The sequence below is a fragment of the Elephas maximus genome, chromosome 17, assembly GCF_024166365.1.
Source record: "Elephas maximus indicus isolate mEleMax1 chromosome 17, mEleMax1 primary haplotype, whole genome shotgun sequence".
Taxonomy (NCBI): Eukaryota; Metazoa; Chordata; class Mammalia; order Proboscidea; family Elephantidae; genus Elephas; species Elephas maximus.
In genome coordinates this window covers 75,844,417-75,865,982 of record NC_064835.1, presented here as the reverse complement: position 1 = coordinate 75,865,982, position 21,566 = coordinate 75,844,417, and the positions used below count along the sequence as shown (strand labels likewise).

Sequence of the window (21,566 nt, the reverse complement as noted above, 5' to 3'; positions counted from 1 at the left end):
AATGTCCTTGTGACAATAAATTAGAAAAAAAGATAAAATACATTAAAAGTTACCCATAGTTCATGTTCTACAAGACACCTGGCCTGGAATCTTCAGAAAGTCAGTGTCATGGGGGAAAAAGTGGAGTGAATGTTCTAGATTTAAAAAAGGTAAAGATAACATTGCAACCAAATGTAATGTATAAGCCCTGATTGGATCATGGATTTAAAAAAAAAAAAGCCAGAAAAGTAATTTTTGGGGACAGTTGGGGCAATCTGAACATGGATCAATAGCTGATATTATGGAATTATTGTTAATTTTCTTAGATATGAAATGAAAGAGAAAAAAGTATGTGTGTATACACATACATATACACACACACACACAAACAAATAAAGCAAATAAGTGGCAAATCTGGTTAAAGGCTATATTGGTGTTCTTTTAACCTTTTGTGTTTACAAATTTTAAAAATAAAAAGGGGGTAAATCAACCCATAATCATTTTACTGAAAGGTAGCCACCATTACCAGTATTTTTATGTACATCATAAATATATGTTTTAAATAAATTGGTTTATATGTATACATAATTTTGTAACCTCTTTTTAACAATATATACATGTTTTATTTTAAAATAACATTTTTTATTTAAAAAAACTAAAACCGAGTAACATACACAGTTTTGACACCTCCTTTTCTGACTCTATATTCTGAGTATTTTCTGTCATTAAGTATTCATAGGAAACATAACTATTAGTGATGCCTAATGGTACCATGTGACTATGATAATCTATTTAATCATTTTCTGATTTAGAGGGTCTCCACTGTTGGCGCACTGTTATGAACAACTTTACATAAGTCTTTGACCACATTTAGAATGGTTTCTTAATCTGTGTATAGTTTATACTTCACAAAATATCTTACTACATGCTAGTAGCAGGAGCCTTTTCTCAAGTTCACAGCAGAATTGCCTTCCTTGATACAGAGTTGACTGTTATGCCCTCGGTCAGTTAATCAAGTGTCAGCAGAGGAAATAGCCACGGGACAACTGGTTGTGTGTTTGCTGTCACATCATAGTGGAAGGCATAGGTTAATGCCACATTCAGTGCTCCTGGCATAGACTTGGTCTCTCTTAAATGTGTTAACCAGGGAAATACTAGTTCTCACTGAAAAATGGACAGGCATCTTCTTCCTATCAATGCTGCAACATGAACTTAACCCACCATGTCTACCCAGAACCTCAGCATCAAATTTAATGTTCTCCCGGAATAACCACACTAGTCCTCACACTAGCCAACTTTTTGGAGACTTTGATTTTTCTATCTATTCTTATAACCTTTTTGGGTGTAGATGGAACAAAACTAGGCCACCTTCTGGGCAGCCTCAGCATTGGACACAAATGGACCTGCCAGAAGGAAATAACCTAACTTTAAAAAATGAAGGATAATTACCTAACACTGAGAATCATGGCCTAGCCAAGCTGACACATAACATCAGCTATCACATACTGCAGTCTAGATTTCATATGTATTTTGTATGCGTGTGTATACAAAAGATTTTCCTCTATCCTAACAAGATAACAATTTAAAAATTCTTAAAACCCAATCTTAGAACAGAAAAAAAGAACCACTGCAAACAAAATAAAAAAAATTTAAACCCCTATATTTAAGCAATTTCAAAAAGGAAGAGGAAGAAATGAGACAATTTAACATATCAGGACCTTATAAACAGAAAAGATTATTTGACATACAGGGATTTTAAAATTTTAATTCTGCTTAGTAATTATAATTGTAGAATTCTAATTTTTCATTTTTTACATTTTTGACTTTTGAGTCCAAAGGTTAATTGTTGAGTAGCGTTTCCAAATAGAAAACAGATCACGGGTTACTCATAAAATTACACTACCACAGGACGAGATGGATTGACGCAGTGGCTGCAACGATGGGCGCAGGCATAGCAACAATGGTGGGGACGCCGCAGGACTGGGCAGGGTTTCCTTCTATTGTACATGGGGCATCCATGAGTCAGAACCGACTTGACAGCACCTAACAACGACAACACAGTGCTACTAGGTATTTGTTTAAGTGAATCTGTGAGGGGGTGGAATTGTTGGAACGTTGCTGTCTAGTGTGAAATGCAAAGAATCTGAAGTCAGAATGTGTGAATAAGAGCCTGGGCATTGGAGCCAGGCAGCCTGGGCTGCATAACCCAGCTTTACCACTTATTCACTCTATCATCTTAGACAAGTTATTTAACCTGTCTGAGCTTCAGATTCCTTGTTTATAATGTGGAGGTATTGACAGTGTCTACACTATCAGGTTATTGTAAAGATTAAACAAGACAATGCATCCTTGGCAACATGCCCAGCACATAGGACGCACTCAGTAAAAATTATCAGCCACATGCTAACACATTATTCTTTACAGATGGAAGTAATGTCTTTGATCACATTTAAACAAACAAAAAGTTATAATAAGCAATGGTCAAATTGATGAAGCAAAATACTTCTTTTTTTTAATTGTACTTTAGATGAAGGTTTACAAAACAAACTAGTTTCTCATTAAACAGCATGTCAACACTCTCCCTTCTCAACATTGGGTTTCCTATTACCAGCTTTCCTGATCCTTCCTGCCTTCTAGTCCTTGTCCTTAGGCTGGTGTGCCCCTTCAGTTTTGTTTTGTTTTATGGGCCTGTCCAATCTCTGGCTGAAGGGTGAACCTCAGGAGCAACTTCATCACTGAGCTGAAAGGGTCTCCGGGAGCCAGACTCTCAGGGTTTCTCCAGTCTCTGTCAGACCAGTAAGTCTGGTCTTTTTTGTGAGTTAGAATTTTGTTCTGTATTTTTCTCCAGCTCTGTCCAGGACCCTCTATTGTGATCCCCGTCAGAGCAGTCAGTGGTGGTAGCCGGGAACCATATAGTTGTACTGGACTCAGTCTGGCATGGAGGCCGTGGTGGTTGTAGTCCATTAGTCCTTTGGACTAATCTTTCCCTTGTATCTTTACTTTCCTTCATTCTCCCTTAATCCCAAAGGCATGAGACGAGTGGAGTACCTTAGACGGCTGCTCACAGGCTTTTAAGACTCCAGACACTACTCACCAAAGTAGAATGTAGAACATTCTCTTTATAAACTATGTTATGCCAATTGAGATAGATGTTCCCTGAGACCATGGTCCCCACAGCCCTCAGCCCAGCAATTCAGTCCCTCAGGGAGTTTGGATGTGTCTGTGGAGCTTTCATGACCTTGCCTTGTGCAAGCTGTACTGGCTTCCCCAGTATTGTGTACTGTCTTACCCTTAACCATAAAATACTTTTAAGAATGAGTGACAAACTTTGCAGGAGTCTAAAAGTAGACCTGGGCCAAACCTGGAGTCAGCAAAAGGCAAGGGGAGAAAGGGCTGTTTCTGCAAGTGGGGTGCTTCTGCGCTCCCTGAGGGGAAGAAGAGCCCAGCAAGCACTCCAAAAGCCTACACCTCTGGTTCTCAAGGGGTCGGTGGGTGGTGCAAATAGTAACATGCTTGGCTGCTAACCAAAAGATTGGCAGTTCGAGTCCACCGAGAGGCACCTCGGCTGTCTACTTCTGAGAAGTCAGCCATCAAAAACCCTATGGAGCACAGATCTACTCTGACACACATGGAGTCACCAAGAGTCAATTCACTCAACAACAGTGGGTTACTGGTGGTCCTCAAGCTTTGATGTTCATCAGAATCACCTGGAGGTAGGGTAAGATACAGAAGCTGTGCAGACCCCACCACAGGGGACTGAACTCCTGGGTTCCTGGTTATTATATTTTTGATAAGTCTCTCAGGTGATTCTGATGAATCTCAAAGTCAACCACCATCGGCAAAAAGCATTCAGTCAGGGAGAAAGGTCAGAAGTAGAAGGGAAAAAGCAAGAGCCAGAAGAACACTGGGGAAAAGATGGGCAGACTACCCCAGACATTTTAGCTGTGTTGAAGTAACAGCGTTGGCATAAAAACTGAGACATTTGGTGATCACTGAGATACGAAGATGCCTTCACAACAGTAAATTTTTTTTTAAATAGCGCAATTTATTGGGAATAACTTCTCTGATTGAGGTGCATTTAAATGTCACAGTGCCAGACATTCAAGCAGCTAACAAACACATGAAAAGATGCTCACAATCATTAGCCATTAGAGAGATGAAAACCAAAATTATAATGACATACCATCTCACCTTGCTAAAATGGCACTGATTCAAAAAAAAACACAGAAAACAAAAAATGTTGGCGGGGACGTGGGGAGATTGGAACTCTTATCCATTGCTGGTGGGACTGTAAATGGTATAACCACTATGGAAAACAGTATGGCACTTCCTGAAAAAAACTAGAAATAGAAATACCTTATGATCCAGCAATCCCACTCCTAGGTGTATACCCTAGAGATCTAATAAAAGAGACATGGACAGACGTATGTACACCTTTGTTCATTGCAGCATTATTCATGATAGCAAAAAAAAAAAAAACAGAAAGTGGAAACAGCCTAAGTGCCCTTCAAAAGATGAATGGATAAGCAAAGTATGGTACATACATACGACGGAATGCTACGAAACCATGAAGAACAATGATGAGTTCAAAAAACATAACATGGATGGATCTGGAAGACATAATGCTAAGTGAAATAAGCCAATCACATAAGGACAAATATTGTATGAGCCCGCTTTTATAAGAAGACAAGCATAGATATAAACAGAGAGACCAATGTTCATTGATGATTACCAGGGATGGGCAGGAGGGGAGGGGGACTCACTCTCTGGATGGCAGATACTTGTTATTTTTGGTGTTGAGCAAAGTAGCACTGAATGTGGGTGTAATGAGCACAGCTCAGCCAAAGTTAATGATGCCACTAAGAAGCACAAAAAATAAATAATGTCTTGGTGCCTTTGGTACTCTGCACCCATAACCATCACAGCCTTGGAAACCCTACAGGGGGTTGTACTTGTCCTATAAGGTCACTGTAAGTCAGAATTGACTCAACAGCAACAGGTTGGGTTTATTTTTTAGAATCTTTCCAGAAGCAGACCGCCACACCTTTCTTCTGCAGAGCAACTGACCATTTGGTTAGCAGCCGAGCATTTAACCACTGTACCACAAGGCTACTTATCTTATACTGGATGTGTACGAGCCCTCCCATTTGCTTTCTCTTTACATTCTTTCTGTTATTACAGGAAGATGAGTCACTAAAGCACTTGAGGCTGTAACCACTGTAGGTGGTTCTCAACAGATTTGGGGCCTTAAACTCTTTGAGACTCTCATAAAAGTTAGGGGCCAGAACCCCCTACTGCCTTCTTGCCCCCATTCACCCCAAGTACAAGCCCATATCCATATAAGATGGTGCACACAATATCCAAAGCCTACCACAGTTTCAAAGTGCAAAGAGCTGGAGATGGAAAACCAAAAGGGAAGAACACGCTCGGCATTTCTCAAGCTGAAAGAACTGAAGAAAAAATTCAAGCCTCAAGTTACAATAGTGAAGGATTCTATGGGGAAAATATTAAACGACGCAGAAAGCATCAAAAGAAGATGGAAAGGAATACAGAGAGTCATTATACCAAAAAGAATTAGTTGATGTTCAACCATTTCAAGAGGTGCCATATGATCAGGAACCGATGGTACTGAAGGAAGAAGTCCAAGCTGCTCTGAAGGCATTGGAGAAAAACAAGGCTCCAGGAATCGCTGGAATATCAATTGAGATGTTTCAACAAACAGATGCAGCACTGGAGGTGCTCACTCTTCTATGCCAAGAAATATGGAAGACAGCTTCCTGGAAAACTGACTGGAAGAGATCCATATTTATGCCTATTCCCAAGAAAGGTGATCCAACTGAATGTGGAAATTATACAACAATATAATTAATGTCACACGCAAGCAAAATTCTGCTGAAGATCATTCAAAAACGGCTGCAGCAGTATATCGACGGGAAACTGCCAGAAATTCAGGCCAGTTTCAGAAGAGGACGTGGAACCAGGGATATCATTGCTGATGTCAGATGGATCCTGGCTGAAAGCAGAGAATACCAGAAGGATGTTTATCTGTGTTTTATTGACTATGCAAAGGCATTCGACTGTGTGGATCATAACAAACTATGGATAACACTGCGAAGAATGGGAATTCCAGAACACTTAATTGTGCTCGTGAGAAACCTTTACATAGATCAAGAGGCAGAACAAGGGGATACTGATCGGTTTAAAGTCAGGAAACGTGTGCATCAGAGCTGTATTCTTTCACCATACCTATTCAATCTGTATGCTGAGCAAATAACCCGAGAAGCTGGACTATACGAAGAAGAATGGGGCATCAGGATTGGAGGAAGACTCATTAACAACCTGTGTTATGCAGATGACACAACCTTGCTTGCTGAAAGTGAAGAGGACTTGAAGCACTTACTGATGAAGATCAAAGACCACAGCCTTCAGCATGGATTGCACTTCAACATAAAGAAAACAAAAATCCTCACAACTGGACCAATGCGCAACATCATGATAAACGGAGAAGCGATTGAAGTTGTCATGGATTTCATTTTACCTGGATCCACAATCAACAGCCATGGAAGCAGCAGTCAAGAAATCAAAAGACGCATTGCATTGGGCAAATCTGCTGCAAAGGACCTCTTCAAAGTGTTGAAGAGCAAAGATGTCACCCTGAAGACTAAGGTGCGCCTGACCCAAGCCATGGTATTTTCAATCACATCATATGCATGTGAAAGCTGGACAATGCATAAGGAAGACTGAAGAAGAATTGATGGCTTTGAATTGTGGTGTTGGCGAAGAATATTGAATATACCATGGACTGCCAAAAGAATGAACAAATCTGTCTTGGAAGAAGTGTGGCCAGAATGCTCCTTAGAGGCAAGGATGACGAGACTGTGTTTTACATACTCTGGACATGTTGTCAGGAGGGATCAGTCCCTGGGGAAGGACATCATGCTTGGCAGAGTATAGGGTCAGCGGAAAAGAGGAAGACCCTCAACGAGGTGGACTGACACAGTGGCTGCAACAATGAGCTCAAGCATAACAACGATTCTAAGGATGGCGCAGGACCAGGCAGTATTTTTTCTGTTGTGCATAGGGTCGCTATGCGTCGGAACTGACTTGACGGCACCTAACACCACCACCACCACAGTTTCCAGGTTAAGAATCCCTGGCCTATGCAGAAAGAAAAGAGCTTTTTAGGAAAATTCTAAGAGCTGGCATGGGTGATTTCCCCCAGCCCACTGGTTCACAGATGAAAAGCCAAAGCAAGGCCCAGCAATCAGCAGTCATAAACTGCCCTCTGTGAGCATGTGGACCTGATCTGACTTCTCCCAACTCTCAGCAAGGAGTCTGGGATGGGAAGGGCTTAACAGCCCTGTCATTTACTGGCTGTGAAACCTTGGTCCATTCTTTATCTGCTTCTCAGTTTCCTCAGCTGTAATTAGGGCTACAACTGTCCCTACTTCAAAGGAACGTGATCAGGATGAAAGGACACAGTGCAGTATGAAGGACTTGGCACTGGGCTTGACTCACAATGCCTAATAACCCCAGCTCAGAGCTCCTCCCACCACACTACGTGGCCACCTTAACCACCTAGTCAGTGTGCACTTACCTCAGGCACTCAAGCTTGTTTTCGTTCCTCTTGAGGAGGGACGCTATGCCCAATGCATTTGTTATGCTGCCCTGTCGCAGAAGGTAGGAATGGGCCTCCACCTTTACACTGTCATGTGGTTGGTTGTGCTGGCCAACCTCTTTGAGTCATGGTCTCCTCCCTTATGACCTGGGCATGGAGGGAACCTACTTTATATGGCCACTGTATGAAATGGCAATTGTCCTAAAATGCTATCCTTAAAATGTACGAGGTCTCATCTTGGGTAATCAATTTCCAATTACCTGAGTAATTAAACTTCGAGGGCTAAAATTTGGATGTCTGAGGGAAGCCTACGAACCCTGAGGTTACCCAGGCACCTTAAGGGAAATAATTTTAATGTAATAATAACTTAAATAAGCACTTCTGTAAGGAGTTTGTTATAAAAAATGCCCAAAACCACATTCATGTGGCAGAGCCAGCCCAGCAGAGTTGTCTGGGAAGTGGCCACCCAGCCAGGGACCCGGTTTCCCAGGCACCTTGCACCCGGCCGGGGGTGGGGGGGGTGGACATGTGACTGGTTTTCACCAACGGAACGCGAGCACTCCATTAGGAACTCCACGGTAAGTAGAGGTGTGCTGGAAGCAGCGTGGTTTAGTGGTAGGATTCCTGCCGTCCATACCAGGAGCCCCAGCCTCGATGTCTGGCCAGTGGGCCTCATGCGCACTCACCACCCGTCTTTCAGTGGAGGCTGTGTGTTGCTATGGTGCTGTGGTCTCAGCAGAGCTTCCGGACTAAGACAGACTAGGAGGAAAGGCCTGGTGATCTACCTCCAAAAATCAGCCACTGAAAACCCAGGGGGTCACAACGTTCTGATTCCACTGTGCGTGGGCCAGCTCCAGCACCCTCACGTCCCTTTCCATAGCACCTACCTTTCTGCTTTTCCCCTGGACTGTGGGGTTCTGGGGGGCAGGAACCATGTTGCCTTCATTTTGGGGACCCCAGCACCTAGAACAAAGTTTCACATACAGTATATATTCAGTAAATGCTGGCTAAATTGAAATCCCTTCCTGTCTAGTCTTGGGAGCTGAAAAAAACAATTTGAAAAAGTTAACTTTAACGCCGAGCAAAAATCTTACATCTAGCTACATTTACTTCTGAGGCTGATTCTGAGATAGTAACTGTCCTTGAGTCACACCTCCGAAGGACTGCTCAGTTTCAAAATACAAATGTGTCCTTTACCCTCAACTGATCGTCTTCTCTAGAGGACAGATTGGTTCTGGTCCACCTTCCTTTCCTTTTTTGGAGTAAAATACAATGCTAAGTTATATAAAAGTAAGCTCTTTATCCTCCACACCAAAAAAGAAAAGATAAAAGCCATTGGCAGGATTGGAAAAGAAAATTAAACCCAAGAGTTTTTAGAGGTGTCCGTAAGTTGAGCTGCGGGAATGGCTTTCCAGACAGGGAGCACACAGGAAATGAGGAGGCAGGGCAGGCTGGGAGCTGAGGCCGGACGCAGGCCTGCGTTGACTCACTTGCTCCGAGGCTGGAGCTAAGCTGCTCGAGCTGCGCCCGTCTACCCTGGGCGGGCTTGAGGGTTACGGTTAGGGTTAGGGTTAGGGTGGGGGTGCCTTCCGCTTTCGAGCCAGGATCCATGTGGCAAGTCGTCCAACAGCCTTCCTTGCCTGCACCTTCCCTCTCAGCTCAGTGGCTGATACAATCAACTGGTTTGGACATCATGAAGGGGACAACGCACAACACTATGTTCTGTCTTAGCTTTGAACAAATCCCCACTGACTGCTGGATTTTTCTTTCCTTCTCAAACAGGAGGTTCCAAACTGCTAAAATAACTCTCCTAGATATCTCTTCCTGGCTGACTGAGGGCTGCCCTGGCTGGGCTGTGTCGAGGAACACGCCTGGAATGGGGAAAACAGGGTTCAGGGGCCACATTGGCCCCTGTTGGTCCTTCCTGCTCTGGGGCTACACTTTTCCAGGCTGACACCTAAGCCCTTGAACTGCACTTTTACCCTCAGGGTCATATATGACTTTTGTGTGTCCTGGGCATTTCTGCCTTCCTGGGCCCCTTCCTTCATATCAAAATATAAAAAATTATATATTCCAACTGCATTGGTATAAACACAAATAGAATCCAGGCTGGATTCATTATTATATACTCAATGTTATTATGTTGATTTTTTTTTTCCTTTTGATTTTTAAAGAAATTAAAATTAGAACATTTTCATGGGTCCCTAAAACAAGTATCATGGGTCCTAGGTACTGTGCCAGTCCCTGGGTGATACAAACAGTGAAGCACTCAACTACCCCCTGAAACGGTTAGCAGTTCAAACTCACCCAGAGGGGCCTTGGAAGAAAGGCCTGGTGATCAGCTTCCAAAAAATCACCCATTGAAAACCCTATCGGGTCACCATGAGTCAGAATCAACTCAACAGCAACTTGGTGTGATTTGGTGTCAGGCACTGTGCCAACTCTGCCTAATGGGGAAGTCGGCCCCGTTTACCTGCCCCTGTCTATTTCCTTGACCCTATATGGATGGATAAGGAACCCTGGTGGCACGGTGGTTAAGCACTCTGTTGCTAACCGTAAAGGTCAGTGGTCCGAACCCATCAGTGGCTCCATGAGAGAAAAAACTTGGCAATCTGCTCCTGTAAAGATTACAGCCTAGGAAAGCCTATGGGGCAGTTCTGCTCTGATCTAATTGCAAATATCACTTAGGCATTGACAACTCCTTCAAAACCACCAAGCAGTCAGGCTGACCAGGGTGGCAGCATGGGATGAGAGCTGGAGTGTCAGCTCTGACAGGTCACTATAAACTGTGTGACAAGGCAGGTCATGTATCCACTATAAACCAGGACTAACAATTGCACTTACCTCACTGGGCTGAGGATCAACAGAGATCATGAATTTGTGTTTTGTGAACTATAAAGAGAATGTCAAGGACAAGCTCTGCAGCAGTGACCCTGGTCTTGGGGTTCTTAACAGAGTCCTGAGATCCTAGACACTGTTGGACAGGGGTACTGGTGGGAGGTGTTCGTAGCTACATCAGACTCCCCCAGGTGTCTGCTACCTAAAAAAGACCATTCCAGAACCACTGAGGCAGGTGGACCTCACCTGGGGCATCATAAATCTCAAGCCCTGGCCAGAAAGATGAGATCATTCTTTAAGCAAAAGTGCATTTGTTTCTTCTCACCAAACAGGCATCTATATCGCTCAAAACGTGATGACGTCAAGCCTGAAGCTGGGAGGGACGGGAGGAAATGGGCCACTAGAAACTGCTGCTGTACCCGAGGAATGAGTCCTTACTCCCGGCGGACTTTAGCCGTCACTGTGCTTGCTCGCCAGCCAGCTCTGTTCCATCAGCAGCTATTTGTGGTTGACATAAAATTTCCTTTGATGTTTCCACTGGCTTCAGCAGCTTTTAGCAGTACAACAAGCCCTGGAGAGACCAATATAAAATACTAAACATCCTCCCCGGCTCCTTCCAAGACCTGTTTGGTATTCTGATCTTTATTTCTAAAAAACCCCTGCAGCAGTGCGTCATTAAGCCAGGCTGACTCCACTGTGATCATCACCATAGGAGCTCTGGACACTTACCAGGGGTACTGAGCCCTGGCTGCACCTGCGAATCACCTGAGGAGCTTATAAAAACTGCAGTGCCTGACTGGACCCCAGCCCAGACAAATTCAAACCAAACCTCTTACGGAGGTAAGTTTTGGGATCAGCAGCTTTTCAAAGTCCCACTCGAAAAAATCCACTGCCATCAAGTTGATTCCGACCCACAGCGACCCTGCAGAACAAAGTAGAACTGACCGACAGGGTTTCCAAGGCTGTCATCTTTACGGAAACAGACTGCCACATCTTTCTCTTGTGGGCTGGCTGGTAGGTTTGAAACGCCGATCTTTCGATTAGCAACCGAGCACTTAATCACTGCACCACCAGGGCCCCTTTAAAAAGCACTAAAGTGACTCTAATGCAGTGTGAGGGTGGAGAATCACCATAGCTAGGCAGTGAGAGAATGCATCCCCTCCTCCAAATGGAAAGTCTGTAAAAATTTGGCACCCCAAATGCAAATTCTCAAGCCAGGGATCCAGGTACCAAATAATGCCACCGCTGTTTACAGTACTGAGGGGACCTAATCCACCATCTAATCCAGTCTCCTTAGTGTTCAGGTATGTAAATGACCCCACGGATGTGAGTTCTTGCCCAAGCTTACATGGTTTTGCCCTTGTCCCCAGAAGACTCGGGAGTTTCCCCAGCCTGGGAAGCTGAAACAGGGCTCTGTGCTGCTGCCAACAGCCCTCCCCCTCCTTGCTTGTCCCTAGCCAGCCCCACAGGAAGGTGGCCATTGCAGAAGGATTTGGGAATGTGGCTTCCTTTCTAGCTATGCCTCTTCGCATCTACCAGAGAGACCTTGTTTACAGTGATGAACACCCAGATTACAGACAGTGGCCCTTGAGGCTGATACAGCTGCGCTAAGATTGCACAATATTTGCCACAATTGATCAAAATGTCAGCTGCTCAGCTACCCCTACGGACTGTTCCAACTAGGGACTCAGTAGATGGTCCCAGATAGAATAGGAGAAAAATGTAGAACAAAACTCAAATTCCTTTAAAAAAGGCCGGACTTACTGGACTGGTAGAGACTAGATGAACCCCCAAGACTATGGTACTGAGATACTCTTTAAACTTGGAACTCAAACCAGTCCCAGAGGTCACCTTTCAGTCAAATGACAGATTGGCCCATAAAATAAGTAATATCCCTGTGAGTACTGTCCTCCTCAAAAATAATCATCTAGATGGAACCAAATGGTTAACATTTACCCTAGACCAAACATGAGAAGGCTAGGGGGACAGGGAAGCTAGATTAATGAAAACAGAACAGCCAAAATGGAAGTAACAAGAATGCTGATTTCTTGCAAAGAATGTAACCAACGTCACTGAACAATGTGTACAGAAATTGTCAAATGAGAACATAATTTCCTATGTAAACTTTCACCAAAAACACACTAAAATGTTAAAAAAAGAGAAAAAAGTCAGCTGCCAGAAAACAAAAGGGGGTGATCTAAATGCTAGAATAGATACATGAAAATATTAATTCATTTCATTTCTGGAGGCTTCTTAATCAAGCCTTTTGAGTAGATCTCGGATATCATTAAAAAGGAGTGTTCATACCCTGTGGCTGGAACTTAAACTTATTTTTTCCTGCTCCAGCTTTTTTTGACTTGATGCCCCCATTAAAAGAGGCAAAGCTGAACAAGTTTGTTCAGCAGCTAAAAGCTGTCATACCAGAAATTCCACACTGGTAGGGCTTATGGAACATGAAACGTGTGATTTGTTACCAAAGCAGCAAACTCATAAAAGCACAAGATTGTGCAGGAACATGCTGTGTGTTGGTAATAATTAATAAGATTAGGGCTACCTCAGCAGGCAGGTATTAGGGCAAAGATAGCATCAGAATGATAGCAGTGGAATTTGCTCAGAGGGCACCGTCTTCTTGTCCATTTAAGTCCCACAGACGACAAACAGGATTGCCAAGGCCCCACGGCTAGCTAGCGGCAGGACCAGGACGAAGACGTGGGGGTGCTGGTGGGTGCTGTTTTGGTCTCCCCATTCAGTGTTTTCCTTCCAAAACTCAACCCACCTTTCCTTTAATTTCAATTTTTTCACCATGAACTTCATTTCGTCTATTAAATAGATACCAGGCAGTAACATGTGCTGAATGCTCATCGCCATCCCCCAGTCATAGAGAATTTAACAGTCTTGTAGTGCTACGGCTGCCAACCAAAAGGTCGGCAGTTCGAATCCACCGGCCGCTCCTTAGAAACCCTACGGAGCAGTTCTCCTCTGTCTATAGGGTCACTATGAGTCGGTGGCAATGGGTTGGGTTCGGTTTGGTTGTTTGGGTATATGCAGAAAACGTGGTTTACCTTTAGCAAAAAGCAACCGGACCCGCCCCCGATCCTGGCCAAAGACGGCAGAAAACCAGCTCATCCAAACTCAATGAGGCTTCATCTCCCACCATATAATCAACTCAAGAATTCTGTACAGCCCGTTCACTCATTTAATGAGCTAGGCTTCTGTTTTGCAACACATTTACCTTAGAGGGAATGCAAAGAAGTCTGCCGCCCAAGGTTAACTGCTCTACGCTTGCTTTCTTCTTGTTAGTTCCCATCCAATCGATTCTGACTCATGGTGGCCCCGTGTGTGCAGTGTGGAACTGCTCCATAGAGTTTTCAGGGCTGTGACCTTTCCAAAGCAGATCGCCAGGCCTGTCTTCCAAGGCACCTCTGGGTGGGTTCGAAATGCTAACCTGTCTAGCTAGTAGTCGAGTGCTTAACTGTTTGCACCACCCAGGGATCCTTCCATGGCTGCTTTAGTGAGTTTTTATTTCTTTGGCAGGGTGTTTGAAATGAGATAGAGAAGAGGATGTCAAAGAAGCCACCTGGTTAAACCTGATTTTAAAATGGTGTGAGCTGAGCTGAGAGCTAGGAGCTCTTTCATCTGTATCCTGGACCATGCCCCATGTACTTCAAGAAGAGAACCTTGGTTCTGCTTGCTGGATGCCTCACCTTTCAGAAGAGGGCTAACCTTCTGGTTAAATAGCCAGACACTGCTGGGCTAGAGCCTGGAACTCCTGCCCAGCTCAATATTTCCTAAAAGTTTGAATGGAGAGATTACCTTCTGGGGTGGCGGGCTGAAGGGTGTATGATCTATCCATCCCGCTAACTACCCATGTCCACACTGTGCCCAAGTGCAGTATATTCCTATGGATTTGCTTCTTCCTGAGGACACTGTTGGAATCTGGGGTGAGCCCTGTGTGCTTCTATAAAGGCCATGCCCCAGGGGTGAGTCCTGTCCCCCATCACTGATCTAAACCTTGCCCCAGATTGAGCCTGCAGTGCACCTGGCACAAGATAAGGTCTTGAAACATTAGTCACCTGTTTTGCTCCCCAGCACTCACTGACCCTTCTAGAACCTCTGAGGCAGCCAGAATCAGGGCTACTGTAGCAAGATTATGAAGTGAAGGAAGTTTCTGTTGTGTGTGCGTGTGTTGCTTTTTACTTCCAAGATTCCAAAAGGAAGCAGAGCATTGAGCCATGTCATACCAGAGGCAGATGGCTCTGGTGACCCCACCCCCAAAGAGTGGGGCAGGAGGAAAGAGGGTGCGGCATGACCTTGGAGGAGGTGAGGAGGTGTTGGGAGCCAGGTAGGGAAGAGGAGAAAGGATGAGATGATGCCGAGAACATCTTGGCGACCAGTGCTAGGGAGCCAAGCAGCTCCGGAGACCAACCACTCACTCAGTCAAACCTTAGCGAACTACTACCGGATAGGTGTGCCTGGCACTGTTCTAGGCACTGGGGATTCAGCAGTGAACAAAACAGAAAAAATTCCCTGTTCTCGTGGGGCTTACATTCTAATGGAAAGAACTGACAATAAACACAGACACAATTAAGCCGTTCCCCATCTCCTTCATTGGTGGAAAGCCTTCCATGAGAGGGTTCCTGCTTCCCATCTACCTGAAGGAAGTCCTCCCACCTGAGCCCAGAGACCACACTGGGCCCATGTGTGCCCTCTTGTCCCTGCCCAGGTTACCTGTGAGCCCCACCTCTACCCCACTACTTCAAACATAGGTGAAGGCTCCATGCCCAGAAAGTGGGGCTGGGGTGGAAGAGAAAGCGCCAGCTCCCAGTCTTGGCAAGGTGTGGACAGAACAGAAACCCATTGTCCTTGACTATGATTTGTCCCTTTTCCCCTTGCCCACCCCCAAGAACTATTTTATCTAAACCACTTTGGTGTTATGCCATCAACTTTATTCAGGGAGAAGAATACTGTCCCATGGGCTGGCACTTCCTGCAGCTTCTGTGCTGTGCCTGGGCCTCTGTGAAAAGCACTCTAGTATTTTTAGTAGGGACAAAGTCAAGGACCTTGATCACCTCATTATGTAAGTCCTCTGCTTGAGGACTCTCAAAAGAAATGTCGCTGTTCACAGTGCCAGGAATGGCTGAGCTTCTTCTGAGCCCTGCTTTGGGTATGGACAATGTGCGTCACAAAAGTGAGGTCCAAGCTTTATGCTGGGTGCTAGCAAGCCCTGAGCCAGCTCTGCAGCCTCCAGCAAGGGCACAGGATGCCCAGCAGGCATCCTGCCAGCTCATCTTATCTCTTTTTATTTTTTTTTGGTCCAGTTTTCCTCATCCACCCATTTTTTAACTTTAGTTTATAGTATTCGATTGAATTAGCAAGAAAACATAAATACCGTCTGTCTTTGTGGACAGAGTGCTGTATTGCATCCTGGAGGCACACAGTATAAAACAGAGCAGCCCCAGTTTCCCAGAGCTGCGTGCAGGGCTCAAGGGTGGACAAAGAACAAACTTTGGTGGGCTCAGTAGCCTTCTGCCACTGCTATCCTGGTGACGGTGTATAAATCATCCTCTCTGAGTCTTAGCCTCTATACCTATTAAACGAGAATTCCACAGAGCTGTGGAGAGGATGGAAAGGGTTAAGATTCGTAGAGGGTCTCACCTATAGTGGACATTCTATCCGTATGTTCCCGGACACAGGATGAAACAGCAATACCAGTGAGGGTGGATTCTACACAAGGCAAGGAAGGTAGATTTCAATCCCAGCTCCTCTCTAGGAAATGCCTTGGGACTGAAAGCATTTGAGGCTCTCTTGATCCTAGGGGGGAAAAGCCCAAGCACATTTATTATTTCCTGTCAGCTAACTGCACAGTGGGGCCCTGGTGGCACAGTGGTTGAGAGCTATGGCTGCTAACCAAAAGGATCAGCAGTTGGAATCCACCAGCCGCTCCTTGGAAACCCTACAGGCAGTTCTACTCTGTCCTGTAGGGTTGCTATGAGTCAGAATCGACTCGATGGCAATGGGTTTGGTTTTTTGGTTTATCTGCCAAGTAAAGACCCAAATAAAGACCTCTGCCGGACTCAGCTCGAGCGTTATCTTCTCTAAGAAGCCTTTTCTGACTCTTCTGTCCCCTGTAGAACTGACTTCTCCCTGCTTGGGATCCCTAGAGAGCCCTGTACAAAGCCTTCCCGAACAGAGGGTCAGCTCCTTGGAAGAGCAGCTGCGTGGACCCCCATCTGCAGCCACATCCAGCAGCAGATCCTGGCCCCAGAAATGTGTCGGATGAATGTGTGGATGAACGCGCTTCCCCCTGACTGGTGAAGATACGACAAAGAAGTCATCCCTCCCGATGTGTACTTCACACTTAAGTGTAGTTGTTACAAGCACTCACAGGGACGAGGGAGACAGGTGCGTGGAGAGGAAGGAGGGGCTCAGGTGCTGTACCAGCAGCTGGAGCTCATTAATTACAGCTAAAATTGATTACTTGCCAACCCTGTGCTAATTACCTGACGTGTTCTCTCACTTGACTTACATAACATTCCCCATTTAGCGGTGCCCCCATTTTACAGATGCAGAAACTGAGGTTAGGGAAAGTTGTTGAAAGGTATACCTTGGGTTGTGGCTGGACAAGAAGTGGGGAGAGGCAGGCTGTTTCAGACCAATATTTATGGACCATCTCCTACTGGTAACACACAGAAAGATATCTTAAGCAGAAGTTCAGAACCCTGAGGGAGACCACATGGGGATTCACTGTGAAGTAAGTAGAGCTAGCAATGTAGAGGGGAATTCCCACGCATGAGCTGGGGAGGCGAGATGAAAGGGACCAAAAACCAAACCCAACCCATTGCTGTCCAGCTGATTCTGACTCACAGGGACCCTACAGGATAGAGCAGAGCTCCAAGGAGCGGCTAGGGGATTTGGAACACCAGCCTTTTGGTTAGCAGCCGAGCTTTTAACCACTGCGCCACCAGAGCTCTGATGAAAGGGACAGGACTCTTGAAAAACCAATATCAGAGGCTGGTGTCTGAATCACCGGCCCTGGGAGAACCAGTAAATTAGTTGCTGCCGAGTCAGTTCTGACCACTGGTGACCCCGCAAGTGTCAGAGTAGAACAGTGCTCCGTCGGGTTTTCTAGGGCAGATTTTTGGGAAGCAGATCCCCAGGCCTTTCTTCTGAGGCACTTGTGGGTGGGCTTAAACTTCCAAACTTTCAGTTGGCATCCAAGTGCCATAACCGCCCAGGGACTCCGGGAGAACCAGTTGTTGCTGTTGTTAGGTGCCGTCGAGTCTGTTCCAACTCATAGCAACCCCACGCACAACCGAACGAAACTCTGCCCGGTCCTGCGCAATCCTCAAAATTGTTGCTCTGCTTGAGCCCATTGTTGCAGTCGCTGTGTCAGTCCATCTCGCTGAAGGTCCTTTTCACCGACCCGCTACGGGAGATCCAGCAGAAGACTGCAAATAGTAAACGGCATAAACTTGAGAAAATGATGTTGAACTGGGTGTTTCTGAAGGTGACGTTTAGGAGGGTGAAGTACAAGGTGTATAACTGTCTAAGTGTGAAATGGCCAGAGGAATAAAGTTGATTACAGTTTCTCAGTCTGAAATGGCAAGCCCTACAGGCCATTGGAAACCCTGGTGGCATAGTGGTCAAGAGCTCGGCTGCTAACCAAAAGGTGAATAGTTCTAATCTACCAGGTGCTCCTTGGGAACCCTACCGGGCAGTTCTACTCTGTCCTATAGGGTCTCTATAAGTTGGAATCGACTCGACGGCAATGGTTTTTTTTTAGGCCATTAGGCAGAAGGGACAGGGAGGGGAGTCCAGTGTGAGGGAAGTGTCTAAGAAGAAGACAGCTCGACTTGTGACCCCACCACAGATTCGAGTGCCATTCCCTGAGGCCTGCCTCAGGCCAGACACTAGCAGTTAAATACTTTGTTTTCTCCCAGCAAAACACTAAGAGCCCTGCCTGACTCCCTCACTAAGTGTGCCAGGCACACAGACGAACACAAAAACTAATAAATAAAAATAACTTGTTTTTGTCAAGTCAAGACAAGATCAGGGATTGGAAATTGCCATTCTGGGGGCTCTTCCAGCTTTCGGGGGTGAGGGGCAGCTGGAAGGTGCCAAGCGTGAAAGGTAACGAGGGGCTGTGCCTTACCTTGTTTATGCGCTTTGAGCCTGTGATAGGCAGTCACCCAGCTTGCCCAGGACAGGACCCTGCGGCAGCCTGAGGCTTGTGTCCACTGCCCCCTGGTGGTGAAATGCAGCCTGCCACGGCGGCCGTGACGGCATTCATGCTTAGCCGGAAACTATTGGTGCTTCTCAACCTCTCTTTTCGGATTTCAGTCGTGCCTCGTTTGCACTTTGTGCTAACACAGCTGCCCTCTGTACTGACCAGCATAAGCCACATGAGCTGGCATTTCCTGCCACCTCTGTGCCGTCCTTGGGGCTGACCTTCTGAGACCAACTGAGAAGAAACCAGCGTTGTGCAGGGGTCAGAATCACACAGGGGTTCGTGTTATTTTTGAGGCTTCGAGAGGAGAGACCATGAATTATCCCACTTCCAGTGAGAGAACTGCCGTTTCTGACTGCTGGCAGTGACTAGATTCTGGCTATAGAGACACTGATTACATTTGCAATGGACTGACTTTGTTTGGGGGGGATTCACTAGGATGGTCTTTATGGTTCCCAAGCTAAAAGAGGGAAGGGGATAGAGATTATCAGTCTACTGCTTTTGGAGGAAAGCAAGCTACCATAAATGAAAATACAGTTGCTGCAGACAGAAGCGATTTACTTAGTTATGTAAATTGGATGTCTTTTTTTTTTTCCTAGTGAAAATGCTACCGCAAATTGCGGGTTCGAGCTGCCTGCCGCAAAGCCAATACTGAGACAGGAGGAGGTAAGGAGGCAAGCAGTAAATTTAAAAAAAAAAAAATTTTTTTTTTAAGAAGGCTTTATTGAATACCCGTATTCAAGAGTCAGAGGGGGTTAAATTTCTCCCAAATTCTGTCTGCCCTAAAGGGTTGATGGGAGGGTTTTATATGGGAAAGATCAGGATTACCTAATGTTTTGAGCACGTAGTCCACAGACGGTCTTATACATCACAAAACAACTACAAAAACTCTTTATTAAACTAAAGGTAAACATGTCAGGCACCTTGGACTCTAATCAGTATATTTATAACAAGGCTGAAAAACTCTCATAAGAAGAGAGTTTTTCAGCCTTGTTATAAATATATTGATTAGAGCCAAGTCTCTCGGCTAGTGGAGCTGTTTTGCCAAGTCCACTGTGGCTGAGATAGGGAGCAAGAAAGCAAACCTTCTTGTCGTTTTGCAGGCTGAAGGCCATTTCTCAAGAGAACAAAGAAAGGAGGCATCAAGGCCACAGGAGCGGAGATAGCTCCACACCCCTTTGGAGGAGACCAGTGCAGCTGGTGCAATTAAAAAACGTTTAGAGATTACTTAGAGCATCATTATGGCATTAGCCGTGTCAAGCTCTCAATCGCCTATTTCGAATAAGGGAAAATATGTTGTAAGGTATTAGGGTGTTTGTTATGTTTAAGAGAGGTACGGGCTGCTCAGCTATATTTTGAACAGAGCCTGCACCATTTTCCAAGGACTAGAGATTAATCACAGCTTATACAGCTGTACTAAAACAAATGAGAAAATATATTCTCCCTAATATTAAAACACTAAAGAAAAAACATTTTCACTACTTCAAAAATAAGCACAGAAAAACATATACCGATTCAACAATTTCTGCATGTACAATTCAGCGACATTGATTACCTTCTTCAAGTTGGTTAACCATCCTGGCTATTCTTTTCCAAATTATGTCACAACCATTACACCATTAACACAAACACTGCTGAACTGGGCGTCTCTTTATTAACTAGAACACACCAGTGAGGAGTTAGCAAATGTTCTTCCCAAATATACATTTCTATGGGACTCTTAGTGTGTGCACAACACACACAAACACACTGGCACTGAGATTACAGTGGAATACATAAGCACCACACATACACACTAAGATTACAGCAGACTACAAAGCAGACTTTGGGAAATGTATTGCTGATTGTTGGTATCCCACCTCTAGCTACACCTGCTGGGTATCCCATAAAAGCACAAATGTCCCTGCTCTCAACTGTGTTGGGAAGAGAACAAACAGGTCCTGGCCTGCAGGGAGGGACCTACTCTGGGTGAGGATTGGGGACTTCTGGACTCTGAGAGAGCCAAGCCTGGTGGAAGCTGGCCTCCTGGCTTTGGAGGTGGCCTAAATGTGGCAGGGACTCTGAGGTTTCATTTATGGTCTGTGAGCCCAAGAGTCAACACTGCCAGCAGCAGGGGAAGTTATTCTCAGCTCTGTGCTTGTCAGTCAGCTGGGCCTTGGCCCTGGCTGGGTTGCGTGAAAGGAGAGCCCTGTGTCCAAGCTTGGAGCAACTAGGTACTATGTAGAGGGCAAGCAGCCTGAAGAAATAGGCTTTGAACTTCACAGGGTGACGTGAAAAGCCACAAAGCAGCAAAGGTTTGGAGCCTGAAGGGAGGTGGTGAGGAAAAATGACCATGGGGATAGGTCTGTAGAACCTCCAGACATGCTTTCCTTGGCAAAGCCAGACATTACCTGGAGGAGAGACCCCTGGGAAAGCCAGGACTTCCTGCAGAAAGGTGTGGCCTCTCAGTAGTTACAGTCTGATCATTAAAAGAAATCTGACCTTATGTTGTGGCCCAGCTGGAGAAGAAACATACCAGTGATAGTAGTTAGATCGGTAGTTGTAACACAGTAAAGCTTCCATTTCTGTGACACACAGCAGTTTACAAAGCAGTCTTATAGAGTCTGCATCTCATTTCGTTGTTGTTGTAAGCGGCCCTTGAGTTGGCCCCCGACTCAGGACGACTCCAAGCACGATGGAATTAAAGGCTGTCGGGTTCTGTGTGGCTCAGCCAGCTGTGACCCAGAGGGTTCTCATTGGCTGACTTTTGGAGGCAAATCACTAGACCTTTCTTCCTAGTCCATCTCAGTCCGGAAGCGCTTCCGAACCTATTCAGCATCATAGCCATACACTAGGCTGCGCTGACATGATGTGCACTGACTGGGAGTCAAACCTGGGTCTCCCATTCAGAAGGCGAGAATTCTA

At 45.4% G+C, this 21,566-nt stretch overlaps 1 protein-coding gene across 1 annotated transcript in view; it reads right to left on the bottom strand.

The window, feature by feature from the left end:
• Positions 1–1,769: 1,769 nt before the first annotated feature.
• Positions 1,770–21,566, bottom strand: part of CHAMP1 (chromosome alignment maintaining phosphoprotein 1) — an 89,344-nt gene continuing 69,547 nt past the window's right edge. Inside the window, exons 6-7 of the transcript XR_007513590.1 lie at positions 8,485–8,560; positions 1,770–2,022 (exon numbers count right to left, since the gene is read on the bottom strand). The gene's annotated coding sequence lies outside the window, so the exon portion shown is untranslated. The remainder of the gene's footprint in view (positions 2,023–8,484; positions 8,561–21,566) is intronic.